The sequence below is a fragment of the Zootoca vivipara genome, chromosome 4 (assembly GCF_963506605.1).
Source record: "Zootoca vivipara chromosome 4, rZooViv1.1, whole genome shotgun sequence".
NCBI lineage: Eukaryota > Metazoa > Chordata > Lepidosauria > Squamata > Lacertidae > Zootoca > Zootoca vivipara.
The window spans coordinates 13268868-13292069 of record NC_083279.1 but is presented as its reverse complement, the minus strand read 5'-3'; positions in this window follow the sequence as shown (position 1 = coordinate 13292069).

Here is a 23202-nt window from a genome sequence, read left to right as displayed (position 1 = left end):
AAAAAGTAAAGCTAAAGGACCCATGGAGGGTAAAGTCCAGTCAAAGGCGACTATGGGGTTGCGGCGCTCATCTTGCTTTCAGGCCTAGGGAGCTGACGTTTGTCCACAGACAGCTTTATGGGTCATGTGTTCAGCATGACTAAACCACTTCTGGCACAACAGAACACTGTGGCGGAAAGCAGAGCACATGGAAATGCCATTTATCCTCCCACCACAGCGGTACCTATTTAATTACATGCACTACCGTGCTTTCGAACTGCTAGGTTGGCAGGAGCTGGGACAGAGCAACAGGAGCGCACCCCATCGTGGGAATTCGAACTGCCGACCTTCTGATCAGCAAACCCAAGAGGCTCAGTGGTTTAGGTCACAGCGCCACCCACATCCCTAATGTTGGGCATACTCCAGTACAGACTGGGGTGGGAACACACTTTTAGCCCTATCCCTGAGAAAAGTAGTTGGATGGAAACTGGAACAGAAAACAGTCCACGATGCAACATCCTGTAGGGTCATGTTTGCAAGAGAGAGATTTCTAATTCTCAGGGCAGGTGGTATGTATAGAATAATTTTATTATTATTAAGATGCCTTGAGCACCATTTGGTAGAAAAATAATCAAATAAAAAAACATTCAAACTAACAAGGACATTTTAATAATTTCTTAATGCCTAGAACTAGGATACCAATAGTGTCTCGATTAAAGGATGAACATATTTTCTAGTACATGCAACTGAGGAGGGGAGTGAATTCAAATGGAAATTTAGACACCTCAAAAGTGATACACGCTGATCTCCACTAACTCAGACACAATATTTGAAAAACATAGAATTCTATTTCACAAGTCAACACGACCTCATAAATTAGCTGACAAAGACGTCCACATCGAAACAGGGCCCTATCCTGGGTTCTTTTACTGAATCGACTCGGCATTCCGGCTCTATATAAAACAACCCTTTTGAAAACTTTTGGAATCGGACTGATATTTACGGATATTATTAGTTGATAGCTTTTGTGTCTTTACACTGTAATGTACTATTATTTTCTAAGTTGTAACGTTTATTTCAAACTACATATACTCTAGTGAACTTGAAGCTCATTTCCTGTTTGTATTCATTTGTTCTGTTCAAGACTGTTAAGTCTTACCAGAATACATACCTTATTTGACAGTAACTCACAAGTAGGATTTATTCCTAATATTGAAATTTCTGGCCAGAGTTATTGGTGCACACCTAGTCCTTCAGGGGCACAGTTACGCCATTCAGGACCAGGGAGTCCCCCCACACCCCTGCCCACCCCACATCTCCCAGAAACTAGGCTTGAAAAGGGGGAGGGGGATATTCTAAAAAATAAAGTTCAATCAAAACCATCCAATGTATGTCATAATGCTTAGAAAGGGATAATACATTATGTACCTATTTCCAACACTCGTTTTGCCACAATAATTATGTGTTTATGGAAATGGAAAGTCTAAGTGCATGATTTCTTCATTAGCCGACTGTTCTCCACTTCATTAGCAAATTGTCCCAATGAACTATGATCAAAACTGCATGACTAAATTGATTCCAGAAAGGGAAAAGAAAATTGTTGCACCATTGCATCTGCTTATCAATGCTTTTGTCTTCCCATTATGCCAGCAAAAGTTGAGCTAAATAAAAATGAAGGCAATAAACACGACGATATGGGTGGAATTGCCACATTAGTTACATTATGAGATTTCCCTCATTTTACAAGCTTTCAATATTTGTGAAAAAATAAAAATAAAAACCACATGGTGATTTAGTAAGAAGTGAAGTTAATTTACAGATTTCAGATTCAGAGCATGACATCTTGAAGACATTTTGCACTAGTTGTCTCTACTTAAGTTTTGCTAAATCCCAGACAAATGCAAATCAACGATGATCCTTGATTGCTAGAACTGCAGCTCATTTGTGTGTTGTGCCCTCATTACCAGGAGAGGCTGAAATCAAATCAGTTACAATTAACATCGACAAAAATAACTGCAAGCCGTATTATTTGACACCAGCATCACTGAAAATTCTTTCAGCCTTTACAGAAACCACATTACTCATCTATATGCCCCTTACTGATCTCCTAATAATCCTCACACCAGAGCAAGGGCAACACCAGGGAGTACATGTTGGAAGCAAGCACAAGCTCATATAATACTAAGCTGTGTCCTATGCACCTCCATGTGTGTTAGAATGGTTGTCCTCTTCTACTAAGTGGAAGTTGGAATGCAGTCATGACTAGGAATGAGGGAGACAGTCAATTCAGTTTGCATTTAAAGGTGCATATACCTGATTCATACTTTCTCAAACAATATTATTATTATTATTATTATTATTATTATTATTATTATTATTATTATTATTATTTATACCCTGCCCTCCCCAGTCAAGACCGGGCTCAGGGCGGCTAACACCAATAAAATTGCAATAAAACATAAAAAGCAATTAGTTAAAATACAGATTAAAATACAATACTAAAATTTAAAATGCAGCCTCGTTTTAAGTAGGCCATAAATCCAAACCATGAGGGAGGAAAACACAGGGGTCAGACAAGTCCAACCCAAAGGCCAGGCAGAACAGCTGTCTCTTGCAGGCCCTGCGGAAAGATGACAAATCCCACAGGGCCCTGGTCTCCTGTGAAAGAGCATTCCACCAAGTTGGGGCCAATACTAAAAAGGCCCTGGCCCTAGTAGAGGCCAATCTAGCCACCTTATGGCTCGGGATCTCCAGAATATTGTTGTTTGTGGACCTTAAGGTCCTCCACAGGGCATATCAGGAGAGGCGGTCCCGTAGGTACGAGGGTCCCATAGGTACGTAGGGCTTTAAATATGTAAAATGAAACGTGTCCTTCAAAATTTGCACTTCTCCATATTTGCAGTGCTGTTCTCCAGCCAAGCAGTATGTACAAAAACCCCTATGCTGAGATAAAGTGTACATAAAATACATATATTAGTGAATGAAATGTACAGAAATGCATTGTATTAAAGAAAATAGAAATATGAGGGAGAATATGCTTTTCAAAGATGTGTATGTTACGCATAATTTCATACAAAACTGTGTGTATTATGAGAAATCCACACTGAAAATGCCTATGGTTTTCATGAGGACTTCAAAAAATCGCAAACACGGGAATGTGGAAAATTGAAGAGATGAAAATGAAAATCTGAGAGAACCAAAACTGATAGATCAAGCTATCCCTAATTACAACTTTCCATGAATGGCTGATGAGTGGTGAATTGTAGAACACCACCAGCAACCCCTGGTGAATCATAGTGTATATATGTGTATCTTGAATTCAGTAAGGCTTTTTACAAAGTCCCTCATGATATCATTGGGCAGAAGCTGGTAAAATGTGGGCAGGACAAGGATACTATTAGGTGGATTTGTAGCTGGTTGGCTGGCTTAATCCAAGGATTGCTCACTAATGGTTCCTCATCACCCTGGGGAAAAAGTGACAAGTGGCATACCACAGGGCTCTGTCTTGAGCCCATTGTTGTTCAAAGTCTTTATAAACAACTTGGATGAAGGAATTGAAGGGATGCTCATCAAATTTGCAGATGACATCAAGCTAATGACACAAAATGCAGAATCGTGATTCAAGATGACCTTAGCAGATTGGAGAACTAGGACCAAAATAACAAAATGAATTTCAATAGAGGCAAATGTAAGGTTCTGCACTTAGGCAGGAAGGACGAACTGTACAAATATAAGAAGGGAGGCAAATGGATTGCCCACAGCACAAGTGAAAAGGATCTAGGGGTCTTTGTAGACCCCCAAGCTTAACATAAGTCAACAGTATGATGCAGCAGCACACACACACACACACAAAGTGAATGGTATTTGAGGCTGCATCAAAAGTATACTTTCCAATCAAGGGAAGTTATAGCAATGATCTGCCTTGGTCAGACCACAGCTGGAGTACTGTGTTCAGTTCTGGGCACCACAATTTAAGGATATTGACAAGGTAGAATGTGTGCAGAGGAGGGTGGCAAAGTTGACCAAAGGTGTGGAAACAAGCCTTATGAGGAATTGGGTAGTTGGGTATGGATAAGAAGAGACTGAGAGATTTGAAAGCTATTTTCAAATATCTAAAGGGCTGTCACAGGAAAGATGGAGCAAATATCATTCTCTCTGGAGGCTAGTATCCAAACCAATGGATTCAAGTTATAAGAAAGGAGATTCTGACTAAACATCAGGAATAACTTTCAGATGCTAAGACCTGTTCAAAAGTGGAATACATTCCCTCAGAAGGTGGTGGACTCCAGTGAACCTTCACTGGAGGTTTCAAAGCAGAAGTTGGATGGCCAATTATCATGGATGCTTTAGCTGAGAGTCTTGCATTGTAGGGGGTTGGACTAGATGACTCTCAGGATCCCTTCCAACTCTACAATTCTACGATTCACCCATACATTTATTATTATTATTATTATTATTATTATTATTATTATTATTATTACATTGCAGTCCCAGGCAGACAACAAAAATTAGGCATTGGCAGTCTGCTATATACAGCTGTGTCCTATGTTTTGCATGGCAGGCTACAAATTGGGCAGCCTGGACTTTGAGAAGAATGTGGAACATTTTGGCTCAAGTAATAAAAAGATATGTACCCAGGGGAATCTTGCCATTACTTAAGAAAATGAGCTAAACACACACACACCTCAATAAAAAAAGTGAGCAATCAGCCTCCAGCCTGGACAATTCTAAAGTGCAACTAAGTAATAAAAGAGGGGAAATGTCAATACCGCTTGCAGTCCAAGATACCATCTTTTTGGTATTTCCCTTTTCCATCACCCCCAAAGGCCTCCTACTTTTACTGAAATTCATCTTGATTTGAACAGAGCATCTGGCCAGACACGATTTATCCTCCCCACCCTTGAACTGATTGATGGAGCTTTGCACAAAACGTTTCTATCCTTATTTTGGCATTTATGTGGAAATGAAACTCCTATTGGCAATGTAATAAAAGCTCACCATGTCTTTAGAGGACTATAGCAAGAACTGTCACGTTTTTAGTTTGGAAGGAGGGGGGAGGTCTATATTTCTGTTTCCCCTTTGAGGAACCTCTGATTTAGAGAGAGGGTGATGAACTCTTCCAGATTTCTAGCTTCACAGAAAAGCTGAAATGGCATCTAGGTAGACTCCTAATGGCAAATCCTCATATAGATTTCTTCGAAATAGCTTTGCCACTTAATCAAAAAACTGAAGATGCTTTTCAGGCCTGATGATTGTTCTCACACATCCCCATTCCCCCCCGCAACCCATCCCACACTCTGCCTCAGCGGATTCTGTGAAAAGGTAGGACACCAATAATAAATGAGATAGTAGCTCCCCCCCCCACACACACACACACTAAAGATACCTTTATATATCAGAAAATCAGCCCACATTATAATTATACAGAATTGTTTGAGGCCGGATTTTGTAATCCCTGAAATTATTATTTGCTTCAGAGCCATTTTGTTGATACATGAATGCAGCCCTAGAAAGACATAGGATGATTGCAGTCTGTGTGCCACTTTAAAAAGCAGATCCATTTGGGAGGCACTTTGGTTCTTATGATCTTATCATCTGCAATATTGTATTCCCGCCACCCCCTTCTTAAAGACCTGCCTTATATGCCAGCTTAGACAGAGTTCCTCTTCACCATGTGTGTGCATCCCCATCTCCATGTGAGCACACCCTCAGTCATTATTAGGGGAGGGGAGGGAGTTGATTTCAGTTCAAATTTTAATGTGAAATGATCTGATTTGCACTTTTGAAACAATACGCAAACTGAAATGCAGTACCCTTTGGAATTCACCCTTCCCTGAATTCTGTGGTGCATTTTGCCAACTAGGTACGGAAATGTGTACATGCATGGAAAGTGTACATAACAATGCCTATATTTGTGAAAATCTTATTCAAACTGTATTTTTAATTAGGGAAAGCTGCTTGCAGAAATATGTATACTAGGCGCAATTGCACACACAATGTGCATATTATTAGACATGCACACTAAAATGCTGGTGATGTCTCTTTTTAAAAAAAGAAAATCTCTAACTGATGTAAAAATGCAGAGATATGGACTTAAGATTTAAAATGAGCAACTGTGAGGAACCAAAATTGACAGATTCATCCACCCTGACTCATCAATCATGCACATGACATCTCATATGAAACAGGCACTCCACATGAATGTCTAACTGTGCGAACACCTGATTCAAGTACTTAAAAAGAGGAAGGAGACAGGAGAAATTAGAACTGACAATCAAATATTAAGATGGAGCACTCACTTCCTGCATCTGATAATCTGTTTGATGGACGAAGGATAAGGTGGACACTCATTCTTCCACCACCACTGGAAAAAGTAATTTTACTTCTGCTAAAGTACAAACTTGAATTTGACGTCAAAGGTGGCCATTTGCTACTACCATCTTTGACCAACTACTGTGGAAGACTGGTCAAGGTAGGTTTGCCTATACAGTGGGACCTCGACTTACGAGCTATTCGACATCCGACGTTTTCTACTTACGAGCGGAAAAAGTGGCCGCACACTTACGATTTTCTCGACATCCGAACAGAAAACCCATCCGCGGCTAAATGTGGTTTCCTCGACTTACGAGTATTTAGATGCGGTTTCCTCGGCTTACGAATTTTTCCGTTTCCAATGCATTCCTATGGGAAACCGCTTTTCCTATGGGAAACTTGACTTACGAAGTTTTCGACCTACAGGTGTGCATACAGAACGGATTAAATTCGTAAGTCGAGGTCCCACTGTAAATGCAACCTGAATCACACTCCTCTCCCATCTCAGGGGCAACTGAAATATACTCAGTTTGGAAAGCACAAAAAAGCATTTGCCTATGTCTGTCCCACTTTTTACAGGTGCACTGTTTGAAAGTATCTTGTGCATTGATGCATAGTTGATTCTGCAGGCCATTGCTCTATATTCAGGGTGGTGCCCACATCATGCTGCAGGCAGGCACTGCATGGATTTAGAGACCCCTTTAAATTGTATGCTTGCCATATGGAGCACCAGCACACTTATGCGTTTCTCAGCATCCTCCACTTTAAGGCCATAATATTTAAATCAGCTTTCAAGCTTGTAATGTTATCAATCAGTCCAGATGCAATGAGGGGAATTAAAGGTTGGAGATGTTCCAGTCTTGGGAAACTGTGCTCAACAAGAGGACCGAGGGTAGGGGAATCAGTAGGAAATCAGGACAAAAAGATGAAGATGACCTACGACAGGCACACAGGGCCTGAGAACTATCACAGTGAACATGCACAGACATGCACATCAATAACCCACCACAACTGCTTGATTCTTGATTCCTCCGAGGAATCACAAAATCAGGGAGAAGTCTAACATTGGGATGACCAATGTAGCAGGAAGACCTTACTTGATGCCCATCCCATTCTCCCTCTCCTCCCTTAGCTGAAATTAGAAGGGAGAGAAGTTTTCCAATTAACCCTTCCCTCCCCAGCTGGGACACACACACCTTGAATCACCAGCCCACTGCAGTAAGGCTCGGAATAAAACCCTTTCCATTTGCTGCAATAAATGTGGTTCCCCCCCACACACACACACCTTAAATCAAATTATTGTCTTGGAGAATGGAAAGAAGCCTTTGCACCGTATCCCACGGAAAGCTTCCTTAAAGCCTGTATGTGGCATAGAGGTGATTTGAGACACACACACCCTTCAAAGCACCCCTCCACCACCTGGTGAATTCAGTTAGACCACTGTTCCTCAAGCTGGTGAGCTCCAGATGTTGTGGGAAATGCTTGGGAGAAACCTTTCTGTTGGCTTCAAAAGAAGGTTTTTAAAAGCATTTTTGTTATCCTGGAGATTACAGCTGGGGGGAAAGTTAACTTTTGCCTCCTCAACCCCATTCTCCATGAATATCACTCCCACCCACATTAGAGTTGAAATACACAGCACAAGCTTCTTCTTCTCAAGCCTAAATGCATCAAGGCATACATGCTCCAAGGTTGTTGGCTATGCCTGACCTAATAGGTCACTATACTTTTGTAGCACGTGCCCATGTGGGATGCTATGACCTGGCAGTCTCCCAAGACCGAGATAGAAATCTCATATCATCCAATGATTCTGAGATTGAAAGTCAATGAGGGGTGACTTGGATTAGCTGAGACCCATGGAAGACAGAAACAAAAAGCCAAAGGATGTGTTAGCTCTTTTATTAAAGACAAATGCCTACAGCTGCTTAGTTTATGATAAAGCAACACCCCAAAGTCTCCAAAGGCTCCACTATAAGGAAGGTTTCCTATTCAATTATGATCAGTGGGAGGAGATGGATATGCATAGTGACTTCAGAAATCAACACAGAGGTGTCTATAGATGGGATATATTGAGTGAAAATGTCTAGTAAACCAGATCAGTAGTTGGGTGTCGACTGCGGGTATTTTGCGAGCCAAATCCTGATGTGGAGTTCAGGTTTGGAGTGATCATTCTGTAGCATAACTCTTGATTTTGTGGGGAATGTATTGTTATGATTTGTTTTAATATTAAATTAATGCATTTTTCTATATAAAAAATCAGTGGTATCTAGGCAAGGGAATCAAGATGACAGGGAAGTGAAAAAGTAAAGGAAGATTAATTCCAATTGACAGCCTTCTACAACTTGGTGCCCTTCACAGTTTGGGACTACAGCTATCCCTAAGCATTGGCTATGTTGACTGAGACCAATGGGAATTGTGGTCTAAGACATTTGGAATGCACCAGGTTGGTGAAGTCTGGCATATAAGGGCGTAAGAAAGTACAGAGTTAAGTCATTGGGTCACCCAGCTCTAAACAGTCTAGCCTGACTTGCAATGATTCTCTGGGGTTTCAGCCAACTTTGTTTCTCAGCCCTACTAGGATGCTAGGGACTTAGCACAGAGGATGAATGCTATCATAATGTTTCACTGCATTTCCCCTAGTTTCTTATTATAGTATTTTCTTACTTTTTATGCACATTGTGCAGAACAACAAATATCTAGAGCGCCCGCTCCCCCACCCCCAACATTTTGCAATCTTTCATCCGAATGCTTTTCTGTGGCATTGCTCATGAAACACAAAAAGTAACCTTCAAATAGGTAGTGATCTAGACAGCAGACACAATTGATTTTAGTTGTAAAATTAAAGAGAGAGAGATAGAGAGAGAAGTGCTGTTTTCCTGCTAACCCATTATGTGGCACTATGAAAACAATTTCAGATTATTCCTTCTTGGAATACCCAAGTTGTTTAGGCTGAATGCATATTGAATAAAGTTATCTTTAGAAAAATCAGGTCTCAGTACGGAGTGACAAAGGTTTAACTGATAAATAACGTAAATGAATTTCTTTAAGGACATAGGAAAGATTTACAAGAGGGAAGTGTTGAGGCTGGCATCCTTAGTGTCTTCTCCATCAGAGAAAAGTATTTAATTAATTTGGATTAAATCAGGGAAACCAGATGATTAATGGTATAAACTAATGCTGATTAAAGCCAAGTTAATGCAGGCCATTAGAAATACAGAACAAAGTTGTGCACTGAATAGATGCCAAACAAATAATGGAACGAGTCCCCGCTTTCAGGGCACCAAGACGGCTCATATATCTTATTTCTGTTTCCTTATTAATCTTATTCATTTGGAATAGAACATTAATGGTGCCAAGTCTATGTGCACATGTCACATTTTAAATTAATGCAAATACCAATGAACAGCTTCTACTGTGAATATATATGAGTGTATATGATCATTGTGCATCTCACATTGGAGGACTGGAGGAGGGAAGCAACAGAGGAGGCAGACGATGGGCAGAAACACTCAGGGGGAAACAGCAGTTTTAAACAACAGTAGAAGTCTGACTAAAGCAGGCATCCCCCAAACTTCGGCCCTCCAGATGTTTTGGACTACAATTCCCATCATCCCTGAACACTGGTCCTGTAAGCTAGGGATCATGGGAGTTGTAGGCCAAAACATCTGGAGGGCCGAAGTTTGGGGATATGTGTACTAAAGCAAGGAGGGAGAGATAGTGAGAGGAAAATTGAACTTTTAAACAGCAGCAGAAGTTTGAATAAAGCAGGGATGAAGGAAAATGGAGAGGGGAAAATTGGTGATTTTAAACAATAACAGAGGTTTCAGTAGAGTGGGCAGAGAGGAAATTTCAGTTTAAAACAAAGTTTGAGAAGGGAGTTGGGAAAGGCTCTGTGTTATACCCATCTCTGCTATTTCTCAGTTAAAACTGGTTTGCTTTTGTAAAAAAAGAAACCTAATGATTTCTGAGTCATCCACCAGTGCTTTACTCAAAATTCTACCATTGTTTTGAGTACAGTGAGAAAGAAAGGACTACCCAACCTGGTGCTTTTGTAGGTAGCCGTCTGCACGAGATTGACAAAAGGTGATACAGCACTTGGAATAACAAGGATGAGATCCTGGATTGCTGATAGATGGCTTAAATACAGCTCTCACTAATAGATTGGGAGGCTGGCGAAATGCTGTAACAGGAGGCCTGTTGATAGCTTTAGCAAGCCATTCTGTTTGCTAACAAAGGGTAGCTTTCTCTGATTGCCAGCATCTCCTAACCATCACCTGGCAATCAGAGGAAGCTACCCATTGTCAGCAAACTCAGAAGAGCTTTCTCAGCATCCACCCCCAAAGCTCTGTAACTGCCACCTTGCAAACAGCGTCATTGTTATGACAACTGAAGAAGATGGAAGTGGAAACGTTTTGCTAAGAATATAGCATTTCTGTTTTACTAGACCCTGTAATTCTTTTTTTAAAAAAAAAAATGTGCCACATCCCATATAGATTACCTTGTATCATAATGTCAGCTTTGGCACATTGATGTTGCATTGTTACAATAGGATGTAATATGAAGTGTGTACATTCCATTTCAAGCCTGTTTGTGTGCCTGCAATCAAGAAGGTACCTGATAAAATGGACATTCTCTAAGATTGCTCTTTACACAGCAGACCTCGCCAACTGATGCTGAGCAAAATGTTGGACATCCGGCCCACAACTCCGAGAAGAAGCCTGCAACAAATGCCCGCCTCTCTATTACTAAAATGCGACACAGGAATCGAGAGGTGACGCCACCCACACTCTTCTCCCCCCTCCTCCAAATAAACCCCTTTATTCTTGTGGGTTTATAAGTAAAGAGACTCTCCTTCCAGCTCACGTGGCCTGGTATAAAACAAAAACAAAAACTCTAGGCTGTTTGACAGAATAACCTCCTGCCACCAGTAAAGGGTCTCACTCGGCTTGATTTCCCCCTACTGCAAAAGTTTGCCCTTTGCACGCTGGCAACTTGTTGACACCCCAGGTTATCTTTCTAAGCCTCCTCAGTGTTACTCTAAGACAAAAACTTGTGCCTCTTTTCCTGAGGGAAGTTTTCTCCTCTAATGAGTTACCACTTCTGTGAGTCCCGATACCTTGCTGGAAAAACACAGCGGAACCTCGATTTACGAACACCTCGGTTTACGAATTTTCGATTTACGAATGCCGCGGACCCATCTGGAACGGATTAATTCACTTTCCATTACTTTCAATGGGAAAGTTCGCTTCAGTTTATGAACAGACTTCCGGAAACAATTACACCCATGCTTCGGGTTAAGTACGCTTCAGGTTGAGTATTCTGCAGACCCGTCTGGAACGGATTAATCCACTTTCCATTATTTTCAATGGGAAAGTTCGCTTCAGTTTATGAAGGCTTCAGTTTATGAACAGACCTCCGGAACCAATTGTGTTCAAAACCGAGGTACCACTGTAATGACGATACTTCTTGGCACAAAAGAGAAGAATTTTATTAACCTTAGAACATAGTTGTTTCTTTAACGTTTCATGTGTTTATAAGCTACGTTTCAGTTGTAGATAATATCTGTCAAACATTTAACATCAAGCCTTCCTGAACCTCATCTAGATCACTACTATCCTGGCCTCTCAACTTTCTTCTTCACACCTACCCACTCCCTCTGCCTCTCCTCAACTGACAAAGCCGCTGCTCCCTCCTTTTAAACTGGGAACAGTCCAGCCCCACCAGAATGTTTTGTCAGTCAAGCTGGAGGTGGATTAATTCTTTCCCAGCCAGGTAGGAATAAATATTTCAAGACCGTGTCAATCCGTTACAAAACCAAATAAGGTTTCTCCTGGCAGATCGGGACAAAGATATTACTGCTTTAGTAGCTTCCTTTTTCACCACAATTTTTCCCGAAAGGGTCCCAATGAACTTGCCTTTCAGGGAAAAGACAGTGCATAGCAGAATATCCAGATGCACATGACCAGAGTGTGACCTTAATTTTTAATTGTTCCAGTTACTTGAAATGTTTTATACTGTGATGCCAAAAAAGGTATTTGATTGATATGAAGTGTGTGATGATACTTTACATTGGTGATTGGGAACTCATGGACTTGCAAAAATTCCTATACTACATCTCCCACCATCTTTGAACATTGGCCATGCCAGCTGGGTATGATGTCAGGCAGCATCTGAGGTACCACAAGCTTCCAATTTTTTGCTTTTTTTTTTTTAAAAAAACTTTTTTTAAAGTTTTTACATACAATATTATTTGCATTAGTCCACAAACATTCTCAGTATCTTTATGGGCATTCTTCCAACCCTCAGACTTCCCCCCCTCCCTCTCCCCGGCTTCCAATCATTATACAGCTGAAACTCGGAAAATTAGAATATTGTCGAAAAGTGCATTTATTTCAGTAATGCAACTCATTATCATTTATTTTTATTTTTATTTTTACAAATGCTTTCTTTTGTAAATTCCACAGTAATAAAACAAATAGTTACAATAATACAAAAATAAGCATCGCTATTACATTTCATTAATTACATTCCATTTATAATTGACCTGCCTAGCGACAAATAATTACAATTACGACAAATAAAGGCTTGACATATCTTGCTTTGCATGTCATGCATCTATCTCATATATTGGTTTCACCTTTTAGGTTGCGTTACTGAAATAAATGCACTTTTCGACGATATTCTCAGTTTCACCTGTATTTTTCATTTGTTTCTTTCTCCAAACCTTTATTAGGCATTACAGATTTAGACCATCTTAAAACATCCATATACAATATTATATATATATATATATATATATATATATATATATATATATATATATACACACACACACACACACACACACACACACACACACACACAGAAGCAGCCGTAGAAGATATATAGTAACAGAAATTTCCATTGGAGTATCTTCCCGTTCACATATTGTTGAACTTGATATTACTTCTACCTTTGTATGGTACATAATATTTTTATTGCATGTTGAAACAAGCTCAACATTCTTGAGATAAACTGTTAAGGCAAATTTCCCTTTTCAATAATTTGAAGTGTTCAAATTACCTAAAAATAATAATAATAGTGCAACTCTAGAACAAAGAGGCCCACTTAATATAAATATGCTGACAAATTCACAACAAATATCAGACACCCACTCAACTGCAATGGTAATGGCTCAAGACTTTGTAAGCCTGAGTCACAGTCAGAGCAATTGAAAGCATAGGAAACCAATGTAATTTATTCTGGGGTAAATTATTCCAGTGTAGTTTATCCTTATCCAAACTCCATTCCACAGTAGGGCTACTGCCAGCTGAGCCTGCAACCTGAGCCTGGCAGACTGAAACCAATCCTGTAAAATAGGTTGACTTATATTAACCCTTTTGCCAATGTAACTTTTACCAGGTTCCTAGGTGAGGTGACCAAAGGTGAAGAAGAGGAGGAGGAGGAGGAGGAGTTTGGATTTGATATCCTGCTTTATCACTACCTGAAGGAGTATCAAAGCGGCTAACATTCTCCTTTCCCTTCCTCCCCCACAGCAAACACTCTGTGAGGTGAGTGGGGCTGAGAGAAGTGTGACTAGCCCAAGGTCACCCAGAAGTTGCATGTGGAGGAGCGGAGACGCGAACCCGGTTCCCCAGATTACGAGTCTACCAGTCTTAACCACTGCACCACACTGGCCCCCAGGGACCCCTGACAATTAAGTCCAGTTGCAAATGACTCTGGGATTGCTGCACTCATCTCACTTTAAAGACTGAGCTGGCGTTTGTCCGCTTCCACAGACAGTTTTTACGGGTCATGTGACCAGCATGACTAAGTTGCTTCTGGTGAAACCAGAGCCGCACACGGAAACACAGTTTACCTTCCCGCCAGAGTGGTACCTATTTACCTACTTGCACTGTGTGCTTTTGAACTGCTAGGTTGGCAGGAGCTGGGACTGAGCTACAGGAGCTCACCTAGTCACAGGGATTCGTGTGACCAAACTGAATGGCAAATCTCTCTTCCCCCATTCTACTTTCACTACTCCCCCTGAAAGCCCCCTTTCCAGGAATTACCCAGGACTTTTCCAGGAATTTCCCTGGATTTATGTCAGCATATCTCTGGATGAGCCAGGATGAGGAGCTTCAGGTAGTGTAGCAGTGTATACCCACCTATTCAAAACACAGTGAATCTTTAATTTAGATTGCTCACAATTTACTTTTTTGTAACTGGGTCAAGGCAACACAGCTTGAATTGGCCTTTTTTGTTGAGATAACCATCATCTTGTGCAGGGTTTCTTAAACTTGGGTCTCCAGCTTTTTATGGACTACAACCACCACCATCCCTAGCTAGCAGGACGAGTGGTTAGGGATGATGGGAATTGTAGCCCAAAAACAGCTAGAGACCAAAGTTTGGGAAACCCTGGTCTAATGCAAACTGGATGGTGGTGAATAACAAGTAAGTCAAATATGTTAATGGTGGACAACCCAACTGGTGTTTCTGTTGTTCTAGATGGCATTGCACTTTCCAAGAGAGAAAATGTGTATGTAGAGTTTATTAGTGTTCCTAGATCTGTTGCTACTTTTGGAGGTCCATCTGGTATCTTAGCCAGGTCAGAAGTGCTTTGATCAGCTTTGATGAGACATCGGAGAACAGCATAGCTCAGTGGTAGAACATCTACTTTGCATCTCTAAATAGCTCTGGGAAATGTGTGTTTCTGAAGCCCTGGACAGCTGGTGCTAGTCAGTGTGGACAATATTGAACCAGATGGACCAATGGTCTGACTTGATATAAGGTAGCTTCCCGGCAGGGCACCAAATAACTGCCCACTCTTATACATCCCTTGGTAAACTCCCAGCTGGACTATTGTAATGCATTCTATTGAAGGTCCCCCTTTGAAGATGGTCATGAAATTTCAACTGACTCACAATGTGACAGCCCTATTCATCAACTAAAGAAATAAATACTGCTAGTCTCAGGACAATAGAGCAGAATTTGAGTATCTGCCAAAGGAGTAATTGGGCAGGCTTATTACCGGAACAGCTGACATGCTATCTGCTCTACAGAGCCAGACTCAACACAAAGCAATCATTTCAGAAAGCATATTCTACAAGAGGTGCCATTTTCTATCCTTTGTCCAATCTCTATATGTTATTTTTAAGGATATAAAATCCAGTCTAAATAGGATGAGCATCATTTTGACGCTATGGTCGAAAACTGCACTGCTGATAGACTCCAAAGGTTCTAATCAAGAATAAAGTACCAAAAACCCCATCAATTTTTCACTGGACATTAATAAACACTTTTTATTACAACCCACCCTGGACATTAATAAACACATTTTTATATATTCATATTTCCTCCTGGCATTATTCTTGTTATCTTCCACAAATAATCTGATACGCTTTGGAGTTTCCTATAGTATATATGTATTCTAATTAAAACACAATTAAAAAGGTAATCTTCTATATCAAAAATATAGTGTTTGCCTGCCATCTATTGGCTCACTTCAACTGCTTACCTTTTTTCCCTTTTCCCTTTCGTTGGAAAAAATGCTAACAAAATATAATTTTACTTGCTGTGCTTCTTGCATTAAAAAAAAATTAATGTTCATTAGTTGTTGTTTTTTTAATTTACAAAAGAAACCCTCTAATTTTAAAAATGGTAAGCAGTGGATAGAAGTTCTGCAATTATTCAAGTGGGTTTTTTTTGTACATGCATTTTGACTAAAATATGGCAGGCTTCTTATTCTTGCAATATCTTATCCAGGTTTCTTGTATGTGTTTTTCAGCTTTCCACCAATAAAAATATAATGGATCAGACCTACTTTGTGATGACTTGGCAGAAGTACAGAGTCATCCCCAATTATAAAGCACGGATACTGGACTTAACTGCTCAGATCCCCTTTAGATGGCAGTCTGAATCATTGTTGCAAATCGCACACACTATTGCTAAATTGCACATGAGCTTGCAGGATTACTGATGATGAAGAAGAAGAGTTTGGACCCAGGTGGCACTGTGGGTTAAACCACTGAGCCAAGGGCTTGCTGATCAGAAGGTCGACGTTTCGAATCCCTGCAACGGAGTGAGCTCCCGTTGCTCGGTCCCAGCTCCTGCCCACCTAGCAGTTCGAAAGCACATCAAAGTGCAAGTAGATAAATAGGGACCGCTCCGGCGGGAAAGTAAACGGCGTTTCCGTGCGCTGCTCTGGTTCGCCAGAAGCAGCTTTGTCATGCTGGCCACATGACCTGGAAGCTGTATGCGGACAAACGCTGGCTCTCTCGGCCTATAGAGCGAGATGAGCGCTGCAACCCCAGAGTCGGACACGACTGGACCTGATGGTTAGGGGCCCCTTTACCTTTACCTTTTATCACTACCCGAAGGAGTCTCAAAGCGGCTAACAATCTCATTTTCCCTTCCTCCCCCACTACAAACACTCTGTGAGGTGAGTGGGGCTGAGAGACTTCAAAGAAGTGTGACTAGCCCAAGGTCACTCAGCAGCTGCATGTGGAAGAGCAGAGACGCGAACCTGGTTCCCCAGATTATGAATCTTCTGCTCTTAACAACTACACCACCACTGGTACCACCTACAGTGGTACTGTGGGTTACAGATGCTTCAAGTTACGTGTTTTCAGGTTACGGACCGCAGAAACCCAGAAGTACCGGAAAGGGTTACTTCCGGGTTTCGCCGCTCGTGCATGCGCAGAAGCACCAAATTGCATCACTCATGTGCACAGACGCAGCGCTTCAGGCTACGAACACTGTGGGTTACGGACGTGCCTCCGTCATGGATTACGTCCGCAACCCAAGGTTCCACTGTATACCAATTCAGCCAGTATGCTTGCAAAGCTTATAGTTGGTCAAAAGGCTCATCTGTGATTTCAAATGTACAATTTTCACTTTGTGAATGAAAATTCACAGATATCTGCAGCATCTCCAGTCACGGTGATATAATCGTAGTGATTTGTGGTGCCTGAACATATGTATGTTTCAATCTGGTTTTGAATTGGTTTTATAGCATCTGAAACACTCAGAGTCACAAGTTATGGCTCTTAAGAACAGAAGAAGAATCCTCTTGGATCAGACCATAGGCACGGAGAACCTGTGATCAACCCAAAGTTGTTAGACTCCAACTCTCGTCTGCCCCAGCCAAAATGGCCATTAGTTGGGGGTGATAGTAATATTAGTAGTACTACTACTAGTAGTAGTAATTTATTATTTATATCCCGCCCATCTGGCTGGGTTTCCCCAGCCACTCTGGGTGGCTTCCAGCAGAATATTAAAATACGATTAATCAAACATTAAAAGCTTCCCTAAACAGGGCTGCCTTCAGGTGTCTTCTAAACATCAGATAGCTGTTTATCTCCTTGACATCCGATGGGAGGGTGTTCCACAGGGTGGGCACCACTACCGAGAAGGCACTCTGCCTGGTTCCCTGAAACTTTGCTCCTTGCAGTGAGGGAACTGCCAGAAGGCCCTCGGCGCTGGATCTCAGTGTTGTAGTTCAAGAACATCTGAAGGACTGCAGTTCCCCACCCCTAATCCAACATCCTTCCCCCCCCCCCATAATGGTCAACCAGATGCATCTTGGAAAGCCTGTAAGTAGAAAATGAAAGAAGCAGTCATCTCCTCCTATTGTTCACTGGGAAGTAGTAATTTTCGCCACAATCCTAGGCATGTCTGCCCAGAAGTAAGTCCTATTGCATTCAATAAGGCTTACTCCCAGGTAAGTGGTGACAGGGCTACAATCTCAGAGAGATGCTGCCTTTGATCCTAGAGGTTTTCTAGATCCATAATGACTAGTAGTCACTGACAGTTACATCCTTCACAAATTTGCCTAAATTAGATAGTTTAAAAGCTTTATTTCTTATAAAAAACCCAAACCTTAAAATGTACCCTGTTTCTCATATTTTAAGACATACCCATAAAATAAGCCATAGCAGGATTTTTAAGCATTCAAGGAATATAAGCCATACCCCGAAAATAAGACATAGTGATAGGCGCAGCAGCAATGCCGGCTGCGGCAGGAGGAGGAAAAAAATAAGATATCCCTTGAAAATAAGCCATAGTGTGTTTTTTTGAGGAAAAAAATAAATATAAGACGTGTCTTATAATATGAGAAACACGGTATATGCTTTATATGTTAAAAGAGAGAGAGAAGAACAAAAAAAAAAAAACACCCTTGCCACAGTTAATCAGATATAAATGCTCAATGCAAATATGTCTATATATTAAACAATCCAAACACTGCCACATTTGGAAGGTGCCATTTGGGCATATGGTTGATATTTCTATTATAGTACTGGCTTTCAGCAATACCTTTGGCAAAACTCACATTCATTTAAATGTAACCACAATCCAGTCATTAATTGGCATCCTGATAAAAAAGGATGTTTCGTTAACTGGGACACTTGGAAAGCAAGAGAATCAGTGCAATGCATTCAATTACTTTTAACAAGGGCTAAATGGCTCACCTAGTCTGCTTAAATGCTAAACTAGTGTTGTCCTATTCAAAGTAATTAATTGGAAAGCATTAGAGTTTGCCTGGATAAATTTCCAGGTTTCCGGTTTGCTTCATCTCCTTGCTCTTTCTGTGAAAGGGCTGCCAATCTGTACAGCAAATGAAATTGCTTCGGTGTGGCCTTTTTGGAAAGAGTGGAAACATTGCAACGTGGTCTGTGCTTCCCTATCATGCTCACATCAAAACAGTGCACCCTGTTGTAGAACACTGGAACATGAAATATGCAAGGACCAGAACATATGTTACAGTCCCCTCCATAGTGGGAGATCTGTAACCCAGGCGTATTATTTGAAAGTACACGCTGCATGAGGAGACCCAGGTGGCACTGTGGTTAAACCACTGAGCCTAGGGCTTGCTGATCAGAAGGTCGGCGGTTCGAATCCCTGTGACAGGGTGAGCTCCCGTTGCTCGGTCCCAGCTCCTGCCAACCTAGCAGTTCGAAAGCAAGCCAAAATGCAAGTAGATAAATAGGAACCACTACAGCGGGAAGGTAAACAGTGTTTCCATGTGCTGCTCTGGTTTGCCAGAAGCGGCTTTGTCATGCTGGCCACATGACCCGGAAGCTATATGCCGGCTCCCTCGGCCAATAATGTGAGATCAGCGTGCAACCCCAGAGTCGGTCACGACTGGACCTAGTGGTCAGGGGTCCCTTTACCTTTACACGCTGCATGATTCCAAACCCCCTTTCCCTGCCAAAATAATAATAATAATCATGCTTTAAGTCTCTACACTCCCACTCCATGTTCCTGACAGGTTCTTGATGGGGTGGCATAGACATTCACAGCATGATAAGGGTGAGTCATGCAGCAAATACTTTCAACAATATAATGTGAGTGGCTCTCACTCACTATAGGAAGCATCTTTGTCATGACTGCGACATATGTTTTAACTCTAAATGCACTTAGAGTCTTGCAGACTAAAATCACATACCATATACATCTCAAGAGGGCTATCAGTCCATATTCCCTTAAGACTGTTGATGAATAAATGACCTTATATAGGAGAATGTCACCAGGTAAGCCCAAAATTGCTTACAACCAGTTTTGATTGCCGGTTGAAAAGGGAGTTTTAACCTGCAGCCCCATAGACACTTACTAGGTAGCAAGCCCCATTGAACATGGCGAGTTTTCATTCTTGGTAGGCATATATAGGAATGCTTTAGTAATCCTCTAGCATATACCAATATATCCTCGCAAATGTCAGGTGTTGGCTTTTGAATCCAAACCCGAGTGACCTCATTTGGAAATACCCTGCTAGGACTATATATAAAGGAACAGCCAACCATCTGAAATTGCTGCGGATACACTGACCTATGATTAAGCCGTTAAGACGCCCTGGCATTGGAAAAGGGTGACTTACTTGATTTCTGTTCCTAGGAAAGAAGAAGAAATGAAAGATTTCTGTTCCTAGGGAATCCGGGTGGCAGATCCCCCCCCCCCCCGACAACCCCAACCTGGTGCCCTCTGGGTGATTTGAAGGACAATTTCCACCAGTCCCAACTAGCACAGTAGTACAGGCTGTTGCTGACAGGGGTGGTAACCCAGAATATCTGAAGGGCAGCAGGTTGGGGAAGACTGTTCCAAGCCATCACTAGAATCGCAGAAAAACTCCCCACCCCATCCATACTCAGAGACCCCTTCTGCTAGCTCAAAACACCCCCATCCCCTTTTTTAAAAAGGGCAATTGGCACAATGGTGAAATCATCTGCATTGGAAGGAGGGTTTTTACTTTTCTTGGTAGCAGCATGGAATGCCACCACCTTCTCTGTTCTGAGATGCTCTAGCAGTACCCAAACTCCCTTGTGCAGGGCATTTTTCAGCCAGAACTCACCAGAACGGCATTCCAGCATCTCTCAGGTGGGTCCCAGAAGTGGGGGGAGAGACCTGACCAACCTCAGCAAAGCCCTTCCACGCCTCTGGTTCACTAGGAGACCCCAGTAGGAGTCCAAAGGGGACACCCTCTACAGGCTCTGGAGAAAGTCTCTATGTGAGCTGTAAGCATGTAAGCATAGCAGAGATTGATAGATCCTCAATTTGCTGCAAAATGTGGAGAACTGATTAAAAATGGGTGGGGAGATGATAAATGGCAAAAACTGAAATGAACAGATGTTTCCATCCTTGGTCAAGATCAATACTCAATGCCAAATCCAAACAGGATAATAAATGTTGGAAATGTAAGAATGTGGAAGGAACTTTTTACCATATGTGGTGGACATGCCCCCAAATAAAGAGCTTCTGGGATAATATTTATAATGAATTGAAGAAAGTGTTGAGAAACATGTTTGTTAAGAAACCAGAAGCTTTTTTACTTGGGATAATTAGAGAGGAATTACCCAAGAAAGATATTACTTTTTTCTGTATGCCACAACAGCAGCTAGAATCGTATTAGCAAAGAATTGGAAAACTGAAGATATACCTACGGTGGACGACTGGCAGATGAAGCTGATAGAATTCATGGAACTGTCCGAGCTGACTGGGAGACTCTGGGACCAAGGGGAAGAATCAGTGGAAGAAGATTGGAAGAAATTTAAAGTTTATTTAGAAAAGAATTGTAAAATTAGTAGTTTTTTAGCAAAAGATCTGGAAGTAAAAGGAGGTCGTAGAAGAGTGTTAGTTAAGTTTATTATGTATTAAGATTTAGTTAAGTATTATTATTGTATTGAATTTTAAGATTTATTAGAATAGAATTGTATTTGGAGATAAGTATAAGAGATTTATAGTATTGATAAGTCATAAAGAGTATAAGTAGGTATAGATAATTGATAAAAAGATTGGAAATTAAGATTTGGAAACTACTAAGGAAGTAAGATAATGAAGCGTAGTAGGGAGGGAATGGAGGGAGTCGATTAAGATTGGTGATATAAGATTGATCTGATATTTCTTTTTATTGTAATGTTGGTGTTTTGTTTTATTGTGTATATTCAGTGTCTCTTTCCCTGTTCTTTTTTGTTGTGTTTTTACAAAATCTATATCTCTATCTCTATCTATCTATCTATCTATCTATCTATCTATCTATCTATCTATCTATCTCTATCTCTATCTATCTATCTATCATCTATCTATCTATCTATCCATCATCTATCTATCTATCTATCTATCTATCTATCTATCTATCTATCTATCTATCTATCTAAAATACTCAATGCCAAATCCAGCAAATGATTATCTCCATTTTGTGGCATGGAAAGCCTTGGATCATGAAATTGGCATTAAATGATCATGGGTGGCATTCAACAAAGATTAACCCAGAGCAGGCTCACTGAAATTAACAAACATCACCTAGTTAAATCTATTCATTTGAATGTGTCTACTCTGAGTAAAACATGGTTGACTACCACTCTTAGCATGCATATGACTCAACATCACTTTCGTCTTTGTAGAGGTCTGAAACCAGTCTGGCATGAAGCCAGTCTGAGATCTCTGTGGAACACCCTCCCTTCAGATGTCAAGGAGATAAAGAACTACACAACTTTTGGAAGACATCTGATGGCAGTCCTGTATCGGGAAGCTTTTAATGTTTGGTGTTTCATTGTGTTTTTAGATATGCTATAACCTGCCCAAAGTGGCTGGGGAGGCCCAGCCAGATGAGCAGGGTATGAATGATAAAATAATTATAATATAAAGGTAAATGTGAAAAATGGCAATGGAATGGTGCTAAGAAATAGGGTGTTTTTTGTTGTTGTTGCTACTGCTTTTGAATTTCTATGCATGAAGTTATTCTTGTTTCTATGCATCGAGTTATTCTTGTAACTGCAAGAGCTGCCAAATTGCATAGGAATTTCTCCTCTTAACAAAATTATATTGCAGCCTGTTACAATTCTCTAATACATAAATGAAGGCAGAAAGAAATTATGAGGAAATTCTCATCAACCTGATACAGAAATGGCTCTGTCATTAAGAACATTCTTAATGAGAATATGAGAGGGCTTGTCTGCTTTCTGAGTTGTATCTCTTCTTCATAATGTTGGTAAATTTGCAGCAATGATGCCGTAAGAATGCACCTTAGCATATTGCAGTGGGAATTATAGTTCTTGGTACTAGCCTTGGAAGAAATGTTAGTTGCTGCAAGTGGAATCCCTGATCTCGACCTTGGGCAGAGTAGAAATGAATACTCTCCACCACAAGAAAAAAAAATTCCAAAGCCTTATTGCAAACAATCTTAAAATTGTAACTATCTTAAAATAGTTACAAATAAATGTTACAAAAATACAAAGTAATACATGTTCTTAACAGCAAGCAATGGGGTCCTGTCTTCCTTAACACAGCCCAAGAACATTTCTCTTCCTGCTCTTTCTGCAACTTGTCCATCATTTTGGAGCTTCTCTTCGACTGCTACTGGCCCCCACCTGACAAAGATGCTGTGTTCTCAGGTTCCATGCCCTCCTTTGAGAGACCTGCAGCTCAGATTCCCAGGATGAG